At 41.6% G+C, this 22,074-nt stretch overlaps 1 protein-coding gene across 1 annotated transcript in view; it reads left to right on the forward strand.

The window, feature by feature from the left end:
- Lrmda (leucine rich melanocyte differentiation associated) overlaps positions 1–22,074 on the forward strand; it is a 1,080,690-nt gene that overhangs the window by 78,803 nt on the left and 979,813 nt on the right. The window lies entirely within an intron of this gene.

Consider the following 22,074-nt stretch of genomic DNA (forward strand, 5'->3'; position numbering starts at 1 on the left):
AGGAAATAGTAAATTTGTGGCAGTGTGAATTGTTTTTTCCTTTGGATTGGTTTTAAGTCTGTAAATGTTCACTGCTCACTGGCTCCTGGACAGATTTCAGACCACTCTCTCTTCCTGATCCCTCTCTGATCAAGTCTAGACTTCTGACAAACTGACATATGCCTTCTGGCTACTGTTTTATTATTTATTTTTAACTTTGTGTACGTTGGTACTGAGGTTTGAACTTAGGCCTTGGATGCTATCCCTTAGCTTTTTCACTCAAGGCAGGAACCACAGCTCCACTTCAGCTTTTTGCTAGTTAATTAGAGATAGTGTCTCAAGGACTTTTCTGCTCAGGGTGGGGCAGAAGTATGATCCTCAGATTTCAGCCTCCTGAGTAGCTAGGATCACAGATGTGAGCCACCAGCATCCACCTTTTTTTTTTTTTTTTTTTTTTAACATATCACCCCAACAGAAGTCAGTCTACAGTTTACATTTTTTTTATTTTTTTAAATTTAATTTTATTTTATTTGTGAACATACTGTACAGAGGGGTTACATGGGCAGGATAATGCGTACATTTCTTACCAAGCGTTGCAGCCTCCTCCTTTGGTTTACCCTTCACATCCCTTCCCAGCCTCCCCCCTCCCCCCAATCCCAGTCCTTCTCCTTCCCTCCCCTTTTCTCCCCTTCCCCCCCCCCCCCCGCACCAACGTTGTAAAGCTCGTTTTGGACATGACAACTTGTACTTCTCATTGTTGGAACAGGTCCACCTGTATCCTTAAACAACTGGTTTTCCCCATCTCCTCCACAAGTTATACTGACATCAAATATAGTGAAAGCAGGGGTTATACTGTGGGGGAGGGCAGTTTACATTTTTTTAAAACTGTGAATAATTGTTTGTTTTAAAGTAAAGTTAAGGTTCAAACCCAAGATCTCACACATACTAGGCAGGCACCATCCCTGCAGTAAGCACTGTTAAGTGTTGATCTCAGACAAGAGAGTGAGTGATACCTGTTAATCCATAGGAATTCATATTGTCCCCTGACAATGGGATCCCTGCTATTCTCACACTTCCATTATGTAATTTGTGTTTATTTATTTATTTTTCTCACTAGTAAATGATCTAACAAGAGTGGGTTCTGACTTAAACTTGAAAAGTATGAGGGACAAGCCTGTTTATGACATGTAGTGGAGTAGGTATGTACATGTCTGTGGTAGCTTTTTCATCATCAGGGTCTTCTGTGGTGAGAAGACTCTGTAAAATCCCAGGCTTGACTCAACCAAGAGCATATGAACATTAACCAGAGCACAGTGTAAATGAGAGGATGAAGCTACTGTTCAGATAAATAGAAACAAAATGGGTCTTTAGCTAGCTACTAGAGAAGTTCCAACTATTCTATTACTTAAGGAAGAATAATTGCAATGGGAGATGGTTTCCAAATCTTGGTGGCTTGATGTGATCATGTCTGTTCATTGCCTGGAGCAGAGTCTGTCCTGGGGAGCATGGTGGGATAAGGTAGTTGTTCTTGTGCTGTCATGCAAGGCCCCAGGCCCCTTTATCCTGTAGCTCCACACTCCTCCCTCTTCCAGGAGTCCTCTCATTCTTCTAGTGGGTGGGAAAAGGGGCTTTCTGATGTCTGAAAGTAAATTCATTGGGAAGAACTCATGCTTAGCTATGTGCTCATGAAACTAATGGGACAATGGGATGGACCTTTGGGATCTTGGGATTTTGCCACACTTTCTGTTGTCTATCCATTTCATAGCAATGCCCTAAGAGAGGACTCCTATTGACCAGCCCACTCTAGACAACAAGTTAGAACTTTTTTGTCTCTGTGTGTTTGTATGTATGTATGCATTTATATATGTATTGTGGTCCTGGGGAATGAAATCAGGGCCTTGTACTTGCTGGGCAAGCCCTTTACCATTCACGCTTAATGCATTGTGACTCTCATATGGGCCAGACTCACTTTTCTCTTCTAGCTCCTCTACGCAGCACTTAAAACACAAACCTGGAACCTTTGTAAGCCTTCTTTTTCACAGGGAACTTAGTGTATAAATGACCCATGAGAGTCTTTTGGAGCTGTTTACAGCAATGCAGAAGTTGAATCAGCTAAAATAGCTCCGTGTTCTCATAGCTTTCCTATATTCCCTGTGCCCACTACTCCTGTCCCATCCCATCATTGTGGTTACAATCAGGCTGAGATGACTCACACAGGCTGGTGGGGCACCCTGTATAGTGCAGATGTCGGCATGATGGAGAAGTGTGGGTGTTAGCATATCTTCCTCCATTTTGACTTAACTTCCCTCTTAGGTCCTCAGTTCTTTTCCCTAAATCAGGAGACCAGACCAGACCTGACCACTATTGTTAACTCCAGTTGCAGAAACAGAATGCCTTCAGCCTAGACCTAACCACAACTATTGCAAATAGTAAACCCTGCTCTTCCATCACTAGCTCCTGGCCCTATAAAGATATCCCCTTTGCAAGAGAAGCCTTGTGTTGTATTGCGCCTACCCTGCAAGTCACCATATTGTTAATTTGCTGACAGTAAACTATTGTATCTCTATTTGGTGTCCATGTGCTCCTCTGGGCTGGAGTTTTCAATGGGAGCCTAAGAGCCTTTTAAGAGGTTTTGGAACAAGCTTATTCAGCTTTCTGCATTCTGATGTCTTTCAGTGACTGGATGGAAGTAGGGCCTCTATTTACCATTAAACTGAGATTTCCACCTTTTGTTGTGTGCTGTATGGTTAAAAATAATCCTTCACTTAATCCATTTTTTCATCCATGTCTTGAGTCTATTTCTTGGTGTTCTATAGCAGATCCATAAGACATGGTCTTTGCCCTATATGCAGGAACCCTGGTACAAAGAGCAAACCATGAAGGTATCCATTCACTTGGTGGTGAGCCAGTCATGTCCTCCAGCTGAGTTAGTTGGAGCCTCCATGGAGAAATGGATCTTGCTTCCCAAATCCTGTATGTCCCAGATAGAGTTCAGCACCATGTTGGTTCCTTGGCTGGTGCCCAGTGACCTTGATGATTTTTTTTTTTTTTTGGGTCTGGTCGTGGGGCCTGAACTCTGGGCCTGGGCGCTGTCCCTCAGCTCTTCAGCTCAAGGCTACACTCTACCACTTGAGCCACAGCGCCACTTCCAGCTTTTTTTCTTTTTGCTTATGTGGTGCTGAGGAATTGAACCCAGGGCTTCATGCATGCAAGGCAAGCGCTCTACCACTGAGCCACCTTGCTAGCCCTGACCTTGATGATTTATATCACTAACTGGTTGCTCCATTCCTCCCTATGGAGCTCTTGGTGCCTTGATGTCTTGGAGTACAAAAGTAGAGTCTGTTTCCTGGCAGAGGCTAGTGATAGTGAAAGCACTTTGGAAATGGGAGCCAGAGATGACAGTAGAGGAAGTTTCTGGTGTGTGGCGCTTGCATGTGGGCAGTCCCTCCTCCAAATAGTCTCTCTGGACTTATATGCAGAAGTGACATATGAAAAAGTAAGGAAAATGCATCCTAAAGAATGAGTGGGGGGAGGGCTGGGAAGTTGGCTCAGTGGTAGAGCGCTTGCCTTGCATGCCTGAGGCCCTGGGTTCGATTCCTCAGCACCACATAAGCAAAAAGAAAAAAGCCGGAAGTGGCGCTGTGGCTCAAGTGGTAGAGCACTGGCCTTGAGCTGAAGAGCTGAGGGACAGTGCTCAGGCCCAGAGTTCAGGCCCCACAACCGGACCAAAAAAAAAAAAAAGAATGAGTGGGGGGGGGGGGCTGGGAAGGTGGCTCAGTGGTAGAGTGCTTGCCTTGCATGCTTGAGGCCCTGGGTTCGATTCCTCAGCACCACATAAGAAAAAAGAAAAAAGCTGGAAGTGGTGCTGTGGCTCAAGTGGTAGAGCGCTAGCCTTGAGCTGAAGAGCTGAGGGACAGTGTCCAGGCCCACAGTTCAGGCCTCAGGACTGGACCCCCCCCCCTCAAAAAAAAAAAGAATGAGTGGGTTGGCAGGCTCTCATGGCTTATGACTGTACTCTTAGCTACTCAGGAGGTTGAGAGCTGAGAATTTTAGTCTGAAGCCAGCCCGGGCAGAAAAGTGCATGAGACTCTTGTCTTTAATTAACCAGAAAGAAAAGCCAGAAGTGGAGCTGTGGCTCAAGTGGTAGAGCACCAACCTTGAGGAAAGAAGCCAAGTGAGAGTGTAAGGCTCTGAGTTCAAGCCTCAGCGCGCGCGCGCGCGCCCACACACACACACACACACACACACACACACACACACACACACACACACACACACACACACACACACACACACACACACACACACACACACACACACACACACACACACACACACACACACACACACACACACACACACACCTACCTAGTATCAGCACCAAAAAAAAAAAAAGGAATGGATGGCTCAAGAATAGGGAGTGTTGGAAGTGGCGCTGTAGCTCAAGTGGTAGAGCGCTCGCCTTGAGCTGAAGAGCTGAGGGACAGTGCCCAGGCCAAGAGTTCAAGCCCCACGACCGACCAAAAAAAAAAAAAAAAAAAAAAAGAATAGGGAGTGTTACACATTTTCCCAAACTCAAATGCTCATTGTAGTATAAAGTCTAGCATGTACTCTGCCATGATTGGTTTAATACAGAGATGTCTCTGTGGGTAGATTGTCAAGTCTCCCTCCCAACATACAACCAACACAATAGGATGGCACGCTGGGAGGCAGATTGCTGGTTGGAACTGTCACAAGATGGCAGCACAGCCTGTTGGGGAAGGCTTTGGTGGTCTAGTCACTGCAGTTAGGACAGAAGCTTGATGGGGAGGCAGTTCTTCCATGTTTTGTACTGTGCTTGGACTCAGGGCCTGGGTGCTGTTGCTTAGCTTTTTTTTATTTCTGGCTTTTTGGTGGTTAATTGGAGATAAAAGCGTGTAACAGGTTTGTGCTGGCTTTGAACCATGATCCTCAACTGTCAGCCTCCTGAGTAGCTAGGAATACAGGTGTGAGCCATTGATGCTTGGCGTCCATGCTGCTTTTGACTTAACTTTTTCCTGAGCTTTTTCTGAATAGTGTACATGCTGAGTTTCCAATATCTTCAACCCACCTCGTGGAAGGGAACAGGAGAAGAGGTCTCTCATATGTCCCAGCGAATTTTTTCCCTTAAGGGGTCATGCTGAAGTCACCCAGAGGGGGACCCCACTTGGGTAAATAAGCAATGGAGTGAAAGGTTGAAAAATGTGCTAGGAATATTTTGCTCATATTGTTTCAGGGCCAGCTCCTGCCTGTCATTTCTCCCTGTGCCCCACCCCACCCTTCTTAATGACTTATTTGTACTGGAAGGCAAGCTATTAATCACAAACAGAATAGCTCTGTAACTTCCAAACAAACACAGAACAGTTCTAGGGACTGTTAAAAAAAAAAGCCAAACCCTTGGCAGAGACTTGAAAACATGTTTCTTTTCTATATATTTTAGAAATGCCACTATTTCTCCGTAGGCACAGAAGGTTCCCTTTAATTAGCAGTGAAGTTCTTATTTCCCCTTTCTTCCCGAGGCATCTATAAAGCCCTGGTCTAGTAAAAGGCAGGTACACAGCTCTCAATTGAGCCTTATTGATGTGCTAGTATAGTTTTAATTGTGTTGAGATTCCCTTGCCAAAGTGACACATGCAGAAACGTTTTTAAAAAAAATGTACAGGGTTCGTAACTCTTTGGCTGTCTAGAGCTGTTGAATTATGAATGTCTCTTCCTCTGCCTAGTTGGTTCTCCTGAATCTGTAAAATTACTTTAATAACCTGTGTGGGGGTACTGTTAATATGTTTGCTCAGTATGTGAATTTATTAGTGTTCCCATCCTACTTCAGGGAGCTAGCTTGGGCCTTATGATATAAGCCCTGGGTTGTAAGTAGAAGCAAGTTATAATGATGATTTTTTCCCCTTTTTCCTCCATTCTTCCTTTTTCCCTTCTTCTTTCTGCCATTAGCAATGAATCTGTTACAAAGAGTACATGATAAATCAACTGCGGGAGACTCAGATTTGCCATAACATGACATTACATATCAGCTCGTCAGGTCTGAGTTGACTTGAAGCCTTTTGGGCTGTATATTTCTTCAAAGTCGAGCGCCAGTTTCTTAGTCAGCTCTAACTAATTTCAGAGTGGAAAGGGAAACTTGACTGGAGTGCTGTTTGGGATCTGCTTTTTAATCCTGGTCTGTTTAATGTTTGCTCTTGACAGTCTAGGCCAGACATCATTTTAATGGTATGTGTAGTGATAAAGCCAATAAACTGTCAAGATGATTGATAATCTAAGCATTATAGCAATATGACTTTGCTGTTCTCCTCTGTGCTTCAGATGATGGTTTCCAAATTGAATTCCTACAGTGTGTGCTCTCTGTGTTTGTGTGTATGTGTGTGCATGCACATGTGCATACACATGCACGTGCGTGTGCTGGTGCCTGTGCCTGTGTTCCTAGTGGAGGCTCCCCTAGCAGCTTTGCAGGAAAGTATCTGTGCTTCATGTAAGACATTTTAGCCTCAGTTACCCATGCAAATATTTTTGCATAGAAGTTGGTACCCTCTAATTTGGGAAATGGCAAGAATTTATGGCCCTATCCTTAGAACAGTCCCCCAGAAATTTATAGGCACTGGTGAAACTTTTTATTATGTCTTTATGATGTTTTTTCACCTGTCATGCATCTTAGTCTTCATGTAGTTCGTTCTGTTATCTGTGGTTGAAAGATATTACAGATAACAAAGTACACTGTATTAAAGGCAAGCTTCTGGTTTCCTTTCCTTTTCTCTTTGTTTCTTTGTTTCTTTTTTTTCTTTTAAATTTAGCAGACATTTTAGCATCTGGTCCTCATCTCATTAATCAGACCTGACCAGGTGTTTCAGGGTGGTGACAGCGGGAGTGCTTGGCTGCTCTTGTTGGCCCTCATGGGCCACCGTTGCTGGTTGACATACCCCCCCCCCCCTCAGTGTGTAATGTTGCCTGGGAACAGAAACCCTGCAGCCAAAGATGTTGGGTCTTTCTCGTGTGTGTGTGTGTGTGTGTGTGTGTGTGTGTGTGTGTGTGTGTGTGTGTGTGTGTGTGTGTGTGTGTATTAAAATCATTTAAGCAATTTTATTATGAAGTTAAAAAAATCAGCAAATATCAAAATGAAAAGTTATGAGCTAAAGTTGTTTGCATTTAATTTAGTGTTGTTCTTTTAAGATTGTGTTTCAGATTGTATGATTGGGGATCTCTAAGGTCACAAAATATTAGTGTCAGAACCCTGCGTCTCTGACATCTGTTGACACTGATTTGCTGGGTGTTCCTTCTAAATCTCAAGTGTTTTACAGATGAGACTGAGCCCCAAAGAGGTGGCATGTCTTGACTGGTGGCAGCTGTGGCACTGAACACCATCTGTCTTTATTTGAGGTTAGCTATCCTTTTTCTTATTCTTTCTCTTCATTTAATGCTCATTTTTCTTTTGGTCAGGAGACATTGGGAAAGTACTTCAGTTTCTCCATCTGTAAAATAAAGAGGGTTGAATTTTCTAGCCCCTTGCTGTGTTTGTGTGTGTGTGTGTGTGTGTGTGTGTGTGTGTGTGTGTGTGTGTGTGTGTGTGTGTGTGTGTATACATGTGCATGCATGCAGGTATACATTCATGCTAGTACCAGGACTTGGACTCAGGGCTTCTTACTTAGCTTATTCACTCAAGGCTGGCACTCTACCAGTGGAGCCATACCTCTAGTTTTGGCTATTTGGTGGTTAATTGGAGATAAGAGTCTCACAGACTTTTTGTTTAGGTTGGCTTTCAACTATGATTCTCATCTCAGCCTCCTGGGTAGCAGGGATTTTAGGTATGAGTTACAGACTCATAGCTTTCAGCCCCTTACTCTTAACCTTTCAGCTTTTACCCTCCTGTTGCTCTCCCCCCCCCCCCCCACACTGTATAGAAACTCATAACTCACAATTCTTGATACCATGCAGCCTATCAGAGGTAGAGGGGAGATTGGCCATGGGGCTAATTGTTTGTGTGACTCTGAGGTCATCCTCCATCTGAATCTTGTTTTTCCTCTGTAATATGGGGACAGGATTGTCCTGAGTTCAAATGAAAAAACAGAAACAAAATGATCTGGCTGAATACCCAGCACAGAAAAAGGACTCAATAAATGTATGTGATAAGATATTTGAGATAGTATTGCACTTGTAAAAGCTTCATTTTCCAAATCCATATTTCTCTGGATCCCTTTCTGTTCACTTGAGTATTTGATGTTTACTTTCTTGAACAAGCGACGACATGGCAGAAGACAGAAAAGATAAGAGTCCAATCCAGGGTTTTGAATTTCAGAAATTTAAGGCCAAGTATAAGAAAAAAATTGGAAAAATTTATCATGATACAAGAACTGGCTGACTCTGATTATTGGGTAAAGATGTCCTGGACTCAGCGGGAGAGCCAAAGGCATCTACTACACCGTTGTTTTGGACTAAAATGTGTTCCTGACATGCTAAGTGTTATGGTTATTTAAGAGTCCAGGGAGAATGTCAAATGACACAAGTTGTTTAAACACAGGAAGATATGAAAGAGACTTCCTGGAGGAAGAAGGAAGTTTGGGCTGAATTCTGAAAAATATTTGAAATTTGAATAGGTAAAATTTAGCTTTAAGCTGAATCCCAGAGGGCCTATAGACCAGTTCTCTTAAGTTCTAGGCCTGGCTTTGCTGTCTTAGCCTTCTGAATGAATGTTGGTAATGGTTTCTGTGGTGATGGAGATGGAGATGGCTGGTCCAGTGGCAAGTCTGGAGAGAGATGGTGACATTGGACAGGGGGCAGAAGAAAAGTTCAGTGGGAGGTGAGCCAACCCAGGGAGGATAAGGAAGGTCTGGTTTCTCGAATGAGAGTGGATACATCTAAAGTAGTCCACACTTGCTTCCAAAGCCAGACAATTGCTCTGAGTTTGTACCTGCTCATCCCTTAGGTTGCATACCTGAGAGAAAACAAGGCAGATGGCACTGTGACAGAGCTATCTCTTCCCTTCCCTTTCCTCTGTGTCCATATAGGTAACCATAGCTCATGCTTACAATTGTTGCTACTTGGGAGGTTGAGCCTGGGAATATCACTATTTGAAACTAACCTGGGCATACATACATGAGCCTCCTTATCAGCCAATACCTTGGGGGTGGTGACACATGCCTATCATCTCAGCCATGTGGGAGGTTGAGGTCAGTTGGATTGTGGTTCCGAGGCCAGATCACTCAGAAAAATGCAAGAGACTCCACCTCAATAGAAAGCTGAATATAGAAGCACATGCCTCAAATTGGTAGATCAGAGTCCAGGCATCTGCCTGGACAGGAAACAATACTCTATCTCAAAAATAAGCAGTATAGAAAAGGGCTAGAGGTATGGTTCAGCATTATAGGGCTTACCTAATGAGCATGGAGTCTTGAGTTTAAACTTCAGTACTACTAAATAGTACTAAAAAATATTTAGGCTTGTAGGGATTGCAGGATTTTGGTGTCACCTTTTCCTCATAATACTGCAGAACTGTGAGCTAGTTTCTTTGGAGGTGATGTGAGGGGATGGCTAGACAATCTTTCAAGTGCCTACCTTCTTGCTCTTTGCTGCCATAAACCTATGGCATTCAGAGTGCAGGAGCCCATGTGGCTATTGAAAATTCAGTATGTTCTTTTCCTCCCAGAATGACCTATATTGCTCATGCATATGAGATGTTATACATTTCAATGTCTCCCATGTTTTGTACAAGTCACCCCTATTTTGTGCCACTTGGCCCAGGAATCAGAGGGAGAAATTTTTTTAAGTGAGATGTCTGAAGACCCTCAGACTGCCATCCTTTTCTTCTGTTCTTTTACTATGAAAAATACTTTCTTTTCCCACCACTAGAGTTCTGGGTATGTAGCTCTTTGTAGAACTTGTATTTAGCATGGGTAAAGCCCTAGGTTGGATCCTTAGCACTTAAAACACAAACAAGGACAAAACCTATTAGATCATGAGCTTTCTGTGAAAGTGAATTGGATATTTTTTTGAGCAAAGAAGGGATTGGAACTTGTTAAATCCTGGTCTCTTTCCCTCATGCTTCCTCTGCAAGCAGCTCATTTCTCTATCTTCTCCAGCTAGCATGATATCCTCACTTGCTGTGAAGTTTGGAAAACTCTGGCTTCTGGAATGTCTTTGTATTCTTAAGGACCAATGGGTTCTGATGTGTATGTGCCTATAGTAGGATCTCACTGGGCTGTAGAACTACTGATTTCCTGTTAACTATACTTCCATCGATTTGGACAAGAGGGTCAGTATTATTGTGTCTGACAAACAAGCAATGCTGGAGTTGAATGGCTCAATAGAGTGACAATATCTACTTTGCATTGGTGTGTTTGACTACAGCATGTAAGTCCATGTAATGTTGATTGTCTCCTGGCTGTGAGGCTGGAGAGGTAGGTACGAGTGATCACAGAATGAGGAAGTGCTCAAGATTCATAGCAAATAGTTTTCTCTCCTTGATTCACTTGGAACTGTAATTTTTCCCATTTCTAGCTGACAGAATATGGCTCTGTATAGAATATTACTTTGGCCATTTTGCTCCAGGAAAGGCATTAGTAATTTATAAATAAAATACACATAAAAATGGGAGAAGCACTATTAATACTGGAATGGGCTGATTTGAAGTTGAGTTAGTTTTTGTTGCTGATTTATGTGCTGTTTGTTTTAGGAGGGCTGCAAGTGAGTAGAGAGTTCATTCTTGGAACTATGAAAGTATAGAAATGGTTTAGTCTCAGTTCTTAGAGGAACAAGCTGGGAGGAGGGGAAAGAGAGGAAGGGGAAAGGAGAATAGAAGGAAAAAGGAGAAGAAGAGCAAGAGGAGGAGGAGAAAGGGGAAAAGGTGTAGGAAGAAAATAGGGGTCAGGAATAGGGGAGAGAAGAGGAGTCCTAGCAGCAGCCCCTGTGATTTGCATTTCTCTGTGTATGCTTGATGGTTATATATTTAAGCAAGTGTATGTTGCCCAGGAAATTGAGAAAGTATGTGTGCTTTGTGTCAAGCATAGCTTATTTAAAGTATACCTGTGTAGACATGAGGGCTTTCAGAAAAGTTATTTATTTCTTTTGAATATACCCTACTTTTTAAACAAGATATGACAGATGGTTTGCAGTGAGAGTAATGAAGCCATTACACAGCCAAGTTTTATCTCTACCATATCACTTGTTCTGTGGAAAAGGGGGTTTCCTGGATTTCAGGGGAGCTTTCATTCTTTTCCCTGTGGAGAGAATCAGATTCATTTAACTGGAAAATTAAGGGAATTGAAAGTTGGTTTTCTGAGTCTTTCCACATAGGGTAAAGATTATTAAAATCTTTCACCAGGGTCTGTCTAACTTGAAGGTGCTGGGAAATGCTTTCTGACTGATGCGAAAAATGTGTGATTGCTATGGGCCTTTTTTTCTTTTCCTTTTTCAGAGTAATTAAGAGTCAGTTTTTTGCTTCCTCTCTCCAGGTTCCCTATGTGTACACTTGATCTCTCTCTGCACATGCCATATTTTGGTCATGAAATGAAATTTATCCCTGTGAGATATTCACCTTCTCAGAGCTCCTTTCTGCACACAGGGGCCTACCTAGTAGTGCATATGCACGTATTAGTTTCTATTTGTCACTGTAACACGTCACCACACACTCAATGATTTAAGACAAACACACATTTGACTTCTTCTACTTCTGGAAGTCACAAGTCTGAATTGGGTCCAATGGGTGAAAAAAATCAAGGTGTCAGAGAGGCTGTATCCTTTTCAAGGCTCTGGGGGGGTCTGTTTCTCTACCTTGTACAACTTCTAGTGGCCACCTACATTCTTTGGCTCTTGGCCTTGTGTCACTCTGATCTTTATTTCCATTTTGTGTCTCCTGTCTGACTCTTGACTCTTCTGGCTGCCTCTGGCCCAGCTTTGGCTTCACCCAGCAGTGCAGTCTGGGGTAGTCCTTTCCCCTTTTTGGACTTTAGTTTTCCTGAGTTATAAATTGGAGCATAAACCATTTGCCCTCTTTGTTCATGAGGGTGCTAAAAATCGAATGTAGTGATGCGGATAACATGGCTTCATAAACTGTAATATGCTATCTCCATACAGAAGTTGCTGGGCTCTCCTGTGTGGAAAGCCTGTGGAATGGCTTGTGTACCTGTGTCCTCCTGGAAAAGCTGGTGCCATCCTGAGAACAGCCTCATTTTAACTCTTCCCTTAAGTCTTCCCTTGACTGATGGGTGGGGGTTGGTGATAAGCATGCTGAGCAACCAGTAATTACTGAAGGATGTAAACAGCTGGTTGTGAGTGCCCAGTTCTGTTGCTTAGGGGCCTCTGTGTGAACTGCAGTCCTGATGCTGTTTTTCCCTTTTTGGGAAAGGGGAAGTCTTAGGGTTTCAGTGCTGTCCCTCAAAGCACACAGAGCTGAGAGTTATGTAGGGGTTATGCCTGGGGGTGTCCCTCCAAGCTCTCCTTGTGGGTAATGATTGAATGGACCATAAAATATATAGCCCCAAAAGAAAGAGGAAGCTATAATGAGTAGGCCAGGCATAATATAGGATGATCCCAGACTAGGCTGTGTGACTACTCTAGTATAACATCTGAGTGTCTTAAATCTAGCTCAAGCTAGGGAAGATGGTATGATGAGCACAGTTAGCCTCCTCAGTCTATTTCCTCCCTTCCTAGCAACCATTGTCCTATCTTCCCTAGTCACCCTTTACCTCAGTCTCTGATTACCTTTCAAATCTTTATCCCAGTTGATAATTTGCATAGGAAGGTAGCATAGGCATACTTTGAAGACTCATGATGGTTTTCTACTTCTCTGAGCTTTGGTTTTCTCATCTATAGTATGGGGTTGACATATATATATATATATATATATATATATATATATATATAGTGTGTGTGTGTTTAATTGGAGATAAGAGTCTCATAGACTTTCCTGCCTGGGCAAACTTTGAACCATAATCCTCAAGTCTCAGCCTCCTGAATAGCTAAGATTACAGGCATGAGCCAGGCAATCAATAACACAGTTTTACAGGGTTTCCATGAAAACCAAAGAAAATAATTTATATGAATATGACTTATAATTAATCAAGGGTTTGTACACATGTAAATTATTATTAATAAGATTATAGAGCAACCCAAAGAATGAATTATAAATGGAGAATTTCTAGCTTCAGGAGGAAGGGATATTTTTGGACTGGTTTATTTTGGGGGAAGATATTTCAACTCACTTTATATAGGAATTCATTTAAATAATTTGACTTTGAGGTACAGTGGATTGGGGGGGGAGACAGACATGCAGACATGATTAAGTTTGAAACTCTTCTCTGCCTAGCCCTATGACCTTGGCTTGGTTTTTAGCTTCTTTATGTCTTGAGGTTACTAGTCTGTATAATGGGGATCAATAACCTACAGTTAAGGACCCTTGATGATGATTGTGTGGAAGAATATTTACAGAATATCAAGTCTAGTGCTTGATAGATATAACTTGGTGTTCCTTTCTCCTTTGTTCCTCTCAGAGTCACTGGGGCTTGGCAGAGATGAGCTAGGTGGAGCTTTCTGCAGATGGCTTCTCCCAGTAACTATGGCCTTTGAAATCACCCAGGGAAGACCTACTAGAAATCCTGTTCTAAGGGATTAGACTAGAAGGTGGAATTGGAGATGAGATAAATACAAGAAATTAGGAAGATATTTTTAATACTTTTTATCTTATTCCCTCAGTCTTCCTTAATTTCTTTTTTTACATTCATTGTTTAATTCACAGATCAAGTTATTTATTGAGTCTCATTTGTTAACTACCTAAAATGTAGAAAGACACCCAAGGAAATGAACTTGAGTTTGATGGTGCTTTTCAGTGAAAGATGATTGAGCCTACTGGTGAATGGAGCTGGGAGGAGGAGGTATCAATGAAGGGTACATAATCACTACCTTGTAGATGGAAGTACCTAGACCTAGCAAAAACATGCAGCTTATTTATTGGCCCTTGTTGTTGGAAACCCCATCAGGGTATGAGTGATGAGTTTATCTTGTCTCTCAGATGGTTGACAGGTCTCTTGTAGACCCCTATGGCTGTGTGTCATCCCCACTGATTCTCCAATCTCTTGTTTAGTTGAGAAGGAAGCATTTCAGGCCTATAGCAGCTTCTGGTAACAAGTCAGCAAATGTTACTTGCTTCTACTTCTAGAGACAATTAGAAGGATGATCTAGAGGTCAGTGTGACTCATGAGTACCTTGTGTGTGGATGTTTAGACAGGAATGGGAACCTTGTCTGCCCTGGAAAGGACCTGAAATTGTACAGCAAATTAGAGTTGTGTAGTTTATGGTTATGTAAGACTCTATTTCCTTTTATCACTTGATCTAGCCTGATGACATTTCTTATCCAACTCTGGAAACATGATGGAGGTTTCTTCTTTGGAGAAAACAAACGAGATCTCTGGCCTTGAGCACCCCAGGCACCAGTGAGGGTGGGGGCTCACTAGAGATGACAGATAATTGAGCATATTAATAGAATGTGTATATAATAGAACATGAATATTAGTTGATCATGCACAAAGTGGGTTTTACATTTCTTCAACCCCACCCACTCTTCATATATTTGGCTCCTAGGACTGAGATATAATGGCCTTCACCTCTGGAGCAGGTGATAGAAAGACATTGACTAGCCCAAGAAGAGAGCTGAAACTACTTCCTTGGACATTCCTCAGTTAAATGGCCTGGCACAATCATCCTGTTATGCAGTTTCAGATGGCAAGCTCTCTTCTTTTTCAAAGATCCCAGTCACATCAATCTTCATTCTAAGTATGAGCACAAAGTTCAGATTGCCTGATACTTATGATAAGCCTTTAATGTAAATGACTGCAGTCAGGACAAACAAGAAGAAAATAAACATGGAAGAATCAGAGACTATTTTGGGAGAGGAATATGCAAGAGAAAAACCCAATTGTTAAAGTCTTTAGAGAGATAAACAGAGATAATATCTCCCAGAAATGAGAACAGAATATCATAAAAATAATACTCAGAGAACAAAAAGGCTTTTAATAAATATGTGCATCACAATGAAAACTTTTCATGCTACACATATATGCTAATTAAAATGATGATAAAAACAAAATTAAAGATATGAAGCAGAAATGAAAAGTCTATGGAAGGCAGACTTCCTAGGAAGTAGAATAAGAGAAAGCAAAGAGGAGAGGGAGGAAAATTAAATAAATAGCTTAAGAGTTTGGACACACACACATATACACATACACACACACACTTATACACACAATTGTAGAGAAGAAATAATGAATTACAGCCATGCATTATGTGATTTCAGTCGGTGATTGACTACGTATATGACATTAGTTCCATGAGGTTATATTGCCCAATGATATAACTGATCTAGTTTGTGTAAGCACAATCCATGGTATTTGCGGAATAATGAAATTGCCTAAGGATAAATTTCTCAGAATATATTGCAATTAAGTGACATCATTGAATTTCAAGAAAATTTCTGGAAGGACAGATAGTTCCAGGTTGAAAGATTATACTAAATTCCCACCATAGAAATAGGTTATATACCACACAACTGTGAAGAAGTTTAAGAGGATATGGAACTGGAAACAGGTTACATGTATAGAACTGGGATTCAGAAGTATCTCAGACTTCTGAACTCAGCACTGGAAGTCAGGAGGCAATAGAGCAATACCTTCAGCATTCTGAAGGAGGATGATAATTAGCCAAGAATTTTGTTATGTTATCACTAAAACAGTCATAATTGAGGGTTGGATGAAGGCATTCAATAAATAACTTGTTCCATGAATAAAATAATGATTGAACAAAAAAAGAATATGGAAAGAAATTAAGGAAGACTGAGGGAATAAGACAGAAGTATTAAAAATGTCTTCCTAATTTCTTGTATTTATCTTTTATCTTCCAGTTCCAACTTCTATTCTGAATCCCTTAGAGCAGGATTTCCAGTAGGTCTTCACCTAGTGGTTTCAAAGGCTGTACTTAATGGGGAGAAGCCATCTGCAGAAAGCTCCACCTAGAGTTGTTATGTCGAAAAGGAACTTTACAACTTTGGTGGGGGTGGGGGGAGGATTGGGTGGGAGTTGGGGGGAGGATGGGAACGGATGGAAAGGGGAAACGCTTGATAAGAAATGTACTCATTATCTTGCCCATGTAATTGTAACCCCTCTGTACAGTATTTTCACAAAAATAAATTAAATAAATTAAAAAAAAAAGAAAGCTCCACCTAGCTCATCATCTATTGAGTGCTTGTGTGGTCACTAGGCACTCTTGGACTGATCACCAGAAACTACAGGAGAGAACAGGATACCCACATGTCTGATCCTTAGGATGTTTCACACTGTAGTAACCACAATGTCCATAGGAATGTATGACACATTGTGGTTAGTACTGGGGGAGGTGATGCTGGGGCAGTGGGTCCAGAAAGACTTTCTGGATGATGGAGTCGAGTGTGAACTAAAGTTTCCCTCTCCTTTTGAATACTCACAGTGTAGCAAAGTGTGAGTGAGCCTGATAGTCCTGGCAGTTAGCCCCTTTTCATTACCAGGCTTACCCTGCTTGGCTTGGCAGTGGGAATTGAGCAGCTGGCCCAAAAGGAACTAGTGATACTGCTCTGCTTTGTAGGAAGTCTGGTTCGCAGCCCTCCACCAGATGACCTAAAGCCATCAATCCTCATACAACATTCCCTTGTTCTCTGACAGTCTTCTAGTCACCTGGCCAGTGCTTGATTTTAATGCAGATACAAGAAATGGGATATACATTCCCTTCCCTCAAGAAAATTATAGTCAAGTTTGGCTCTCTAGAAAAGTCCTTTGAAAGAGCTTTGAACAGCATGAGGCAGTGTGTGATGTTTTAAAAAAGATGGTCCCTTTTCTATTCTGTTTGTCCTGACACTGTTTGCATACTCTTCAACATCTCTCATTTGTCTGACCTGCTACTAGAGGCTCTATTTTGGTGAAGAACTTAGGAAAGGTGACAGGCTTTTTTTTTTTTTTTGGTCCTGGAGCTTGAACTCTGGGCCTGGGCACTGTCCCTCAGCACTTCAACTCAAGGTGAGCAAACTACCACTTGAGCCGCAGTACTATATCTGGTTTTCTGGTGGTTAATTGGAGATAAGAGTCTCACAGACTTTCCTTCCCAGGCTGGCTTTGAACTGTGATCCTCAGATCTCAGCTTCCCGTGTAGCTGGGATTACAGGCGTGAGCCACTGGTGCCCAGCAAGTGAGAGGCATTCTTGATGGCCTGATTTCATAATGTGAACAGAGCTTTGGTTCACTTTTTTTTCTGTATTGACTGCTAGTTTTTGATATGTGCTTGGTCTCACACAGGTTCTCTTGAGACCTACCCTCATATGGTGTTCTTACAACAGAAGTTAGGAAAAACCAGCGAGAAAAGATGGACCCCTGGATTGGATGTCATTTAAGACTGTATCTAGTTACCATGACTCTTGAGTTTTGTGGTGGTTTTTTCTCTGCAATGTTTTGTGTACTTTTGGCAAGGGTTTGTGAGTCAAGTTCATGAGTAAGAATGGAAGATGGTAGTAGCTTCTGATCTTTAACTTTTAAGTCAAAGATTGCTTCAACAAATCAAAGAAAGGTTGGACAAATGGGATTGCATAAGGTTGCAGAGCTTCTGCAGGGCAAATGACATAGCTAGCAAGATCAATAGAAAGCCCACCGATTGAGAGAAGATCTTTACTAGCCATACAACGGACAAGGGTCTCATATCTAAAATATACTTGGAACTCAAAAAACTAAACCACCCAACAACAAATCCTCAAAGAAACAACTGCCCAATAAATAAGTGGGCGAAAGACTTAAAGAGAAGCTTCTCTGAAGAAGAAAGAAGGATGGCCAATAGACACATGAAGAAATGTTCAACATCCCTAGCCATAAAAGAAATGCAAATCAAAACAACATTGAGATATCACCTCACTCCAGTTAGAACAGCAAAAATCAAGAACTCTAACAACAACAGATGCTGGAGGGGATGTGGACAGAAAGGAACCTTACTTCATTGTTGGTGGGAATGTAAACTTGTTCAACCACTTTGGAAAGCAGTATGGAGGTTCCTCAAAAGACTTCACATAGATCTCCCCTATGATCCAGCAATCCCACTTTTGGGCATTTACCCAAATGTTTACAAACAAGACCACACTAAAGCTACCAGCACAACTATGTTTATTGCAGCATTATTTACCATAGCTAAGATCTGGAACCAACCCAGATGCCCCTCAGTAGATGAATGGATCAAGAAAATGTGGTATATATACACAATGGAATTCTATGCCTCCATCAGAAAGAATGACATTTCCCCATTTGTTAGGAAATGGAAAGGTTTGGAAAAAATTATATTAAGTGAAGTAAGCCAGGCCCAAAGAAACATAGGTCCCATGGTTTCCCTTATTTTTGCAATATCTAGTATAGGTATGAGTCAAGCGGAAAAGGTCAGATAATGTGATGTTAGGAAAACGAACCCTTAAATATGTATTTTAATGTTTTCGTTTCTTTCAGGCATGTGTTTCTAACGCATTTATAAGATTATTTCTTTGATGCTTTGTATGTCCCTCCCCCACAGTGTAACCCCCGCTTTCACTGTATTTGATGTCAGTATAACATGTGGAGGAGATGGGGACAAACAAGTCATTTAAGGATTCAGGTGGACCTGTTGCAACAACGAGAAGTACAAAATGTCATGTCAAAACCAGCTTTACAATGTCGGTGTGGGGGGGGGAGGGGGGAGGCTGGGAAGGGAGGTGAAGGGTAAACAAAGGAGGAGGCTGCAATGCTTGGTAAGAAATGTATGCATTATCCTGCCCATGTAATTGTAACCCCTCTGTACAGTATGTTCTCAAATAAAATAAAATAAAATTAAAAAAAAAGTCAAAGATTACTTTACAAAATGTGTGTTAGTTCTTGGCAGGTGAACTGACTTTGAGAATCATGTCAGGTCATGTTCATAGACAGAATAGCATTTGAATTACCATGTATCTGTCTTCTTTCCCATCTTACAATGGCTGATGGACAAAGGAATGCTAATAAAACCTGGAATAAAACCACAGGAAAGCTGGATTACTCAAGCTTGGCTTGGCTTTTTTTTTTTTTTTGGTGAAGAATTTTGAGGCTTAAAATAGGATTCGTAAACAAATGGACATGATATTTCTTTTCCCCTCCCCTTTTAAGCTTAGGGTTTGTATTTAGGTAGTGGGGATTCAAATTCAGAGGAAGTTAAACCCTATACTAAAACTACACCATACACCGAATGTCTCTTTTCTGACAGCCTTCATTGAAAACAAAAACTCAAGACAATAGATTTATTTGGTAGATATCTCTGTCTAGTAGGAAGGGACTTGGTTATACTTATGGGAAAAACATTTTCTAAGCTTGTCTTAAGGATCTTTCACTACTAGAAATTCATTTTATGAACTTGTTTGTTGTTGCTTTCTTGGGCTTAAATTTAGTGCGTTTTCCACATCATGGCTGCCCAGTAATTGAAACAAATATTTTTTTATTTTTTTAATTTTTTTTTTGGGTCCGGTCGTGGGGCCTGAACTCTGGGCCTGGGCGCTGTCCCTCAGCTCTTCAGCTTAAGGCTAGCGCTCTATCACTTGAGCCACAGCACCACTTCCGGCTTTTTTTCTTTTTGCTTATATGGTGCTGAGGAATCGAACCCAGGGCCTCAGGCATGCAAGGCAAGCACTCTACCACTGAGCCACCTTCCCAGCCCTTGAAACAAATATTTTAATTGAGCTTTTTGTCTTAGTATTGATACCCACTAACATTCCTTAAATACTCAGAAGCCTTTCCTCCTTTTCTTAAAAAATATGTGTGCCAAGACCAGGGCTTAAGTGGAAGGCCTTATAATATCACTTAACTTTTGTGCTCAAGGCTAACACTCTACCACTTGAACCATAGCTGTACTTCTCGATTTGTGCTGATTAATTGGAGAAATGAGTCTTACAAACTTAATTGTCTAAGCTGACTTTGAACTCCAATCCTCATATCTCAGCCTCCTGAGTAGCTAAGATTAGAGGTATGAGCCACTAGGGCCCGACTTCCGTGATTATTAAAAAATTATTAGCAAATGTTAATTGTACAAAGGAATTTTGTTGTGGTATTTCAATACATCAGTATATTGCATTTGTATCAAACTGACTTCATGTCTCTCTCAGAAAGTATTTACTTTTTTTATGTCAAAATACCGTACAGAGGGGTTACAATTACATAGGCAAGGTAATGAGTACATTTCTTATCAAGCATTGTTGTCTCCTCCTTTGTTTCCCCTTCCCATCCCTTCCCATCTCACCCCTCCAATCCTCCCCCCAAAGTTGTAAAGTTTGTTTTTCGACATAACGTCTTACACATCTCATTGTTGCAATGGGTCCATCTGTATCCCTATTTAACCAATTTTTTTTCCCTTCCCCTCTACAAATTATACTAACATCAAAAACAGTGAAAACAGGGTTTATATCGTGGGGGAGGGACATACAAAGCAACAAAGAAATACCTTGTAAATATGTTAGAAACAATCGCAAGAAAGAAAAATAACATTTGAGTCCTTATCTTGGGGTTCATTTTGTCTAACATCAAATTATCTGACTGTTTCTGCTTGTCTCAGACATATACTAGTTTTTGCAAATAAGGGAAACCATGGGACCTATGTTTCTTTGGGCCTGGCTTACTTCACTTATAATTTTTTCCAAGTCTTTCCATTTCCTAACAAATGGGGCAGTGTCATTCTTTTTGATGGAGGCATAGAATTCCATTGTGTATATATACACATTTTCTTGCTTCATTCATCTACTGTGGGGCATCTGGGTTGGTTCCAGATCTTAGCTATGGTAAATAAGACTGCAGTGAACATAATTGTGCTGGTAGCTTTAGTATGGTCTTGTTTGTGATCATTTGGGTAAATCCCAAAAGTGGGATTAATGGGTCATAGGGAAGCTCTATGTGGAGTCTTTTGAGGAACCTCCATACTACTTTCCAAAGTGGTTGAACAAGTTTACATTCTCACCAACAATGTAGTAGGGTTCCTTTCTGTCCACATGCCCTCCAGCATCTGTTGTTATTAGAGTTCTTGATTATAGCCATTCTAACTGGGGTGAGGTGGTATCTCAATGTTGTCTTGATCTGCATTTCTTTTATGGCTAGGGAGGTTGAACATTTCTTCATGTGTCTATTGGACATCCTTCTTTCCTCTTCAGAGAAGTTTCTCTTTAAATCTTTAGCCCACTTATTATTGGGCAGTTGTTTCTTTAAGGATTTGTTGTTGGGGGATTTAATTTTTTGAGTTCCAAGTATATTTTAGATATGAGACCCTTGTCCGTTGTATGGCTAGTGAAGATCTCCCAATCCATGGGCTTTCTATTGATCTTGCTAGCTATGTCCTTTGCTATGCAGAAGCTCTGCAATTTTATGCAATCCCATTTCCATTTGTCCAACCTTTCTTTGTTATGTTTCTGGGTCTCTATTAAAATTTCGGCTCGGGGCTGGGAAGGTGGCTCAGTGGTAGAGTGCTTGCCTTGCATGCATGAGGCCCTGGGTTCGATTCCTCAGCACCACATAAGCAGAAAAAGCTGGAAGCGGTGCTATGGCTCAAGTAGTGGAGTACTAGCCTTGAGCTGAAGACCTGAGGCCCAGAATTCAGGCCCCACAACTGACAAAAAAAAAAAAAAAAAAAAAAGAATGTAATTTATGGGCTGGGAAGGTGGCTCAGTGGTAGAGCGCTTGCCTTGCATGCCTGAGGCCCTGGGTTCGATTCCTCAGCACCACATAAGCAAAAATAAAAAAGCCGGAAGTGGCACTGTGGCTCAAGTGGTAGAGTGCTAGCCTTGAGCTGAAGAGCTGAGGGACAGCGCCCAGGCCCAGAGTTCAGGCCCCACGACCGGACCCCCCCCCAAAAAAAATTTCGGCTCATGCCAAGGAGACCTAGGATTTCTTCTATTCCAGCCTGTAATGTTTTCAGAGTGTCTGCTTTGACTTTGAGATCTTTGATCCATTTGAAGTTGATTCTGGTGGGATCTAGCTTTAGTTTTCTACAAGTGATTAACCAATTTTGCCAGCATCATTTACTGAAGAGGCTGTATTTCTTCCA

Source organism: Dipodomys merriami, unplaced genomic scaffold (assembly GCF_024711535.1).
Source record: "Dipodomys merriami isolate MVZ:Mamm:240054 unplaced genomic scaffold, mDipMer1.0.p SCAF_14, whole genome shotgun sequence".
NCBI lineage: Eukaryota > Metazoa > Chordata > Mammalia > Rodentia > Heteromyidae > Dipodomys > Dipodomys merriami.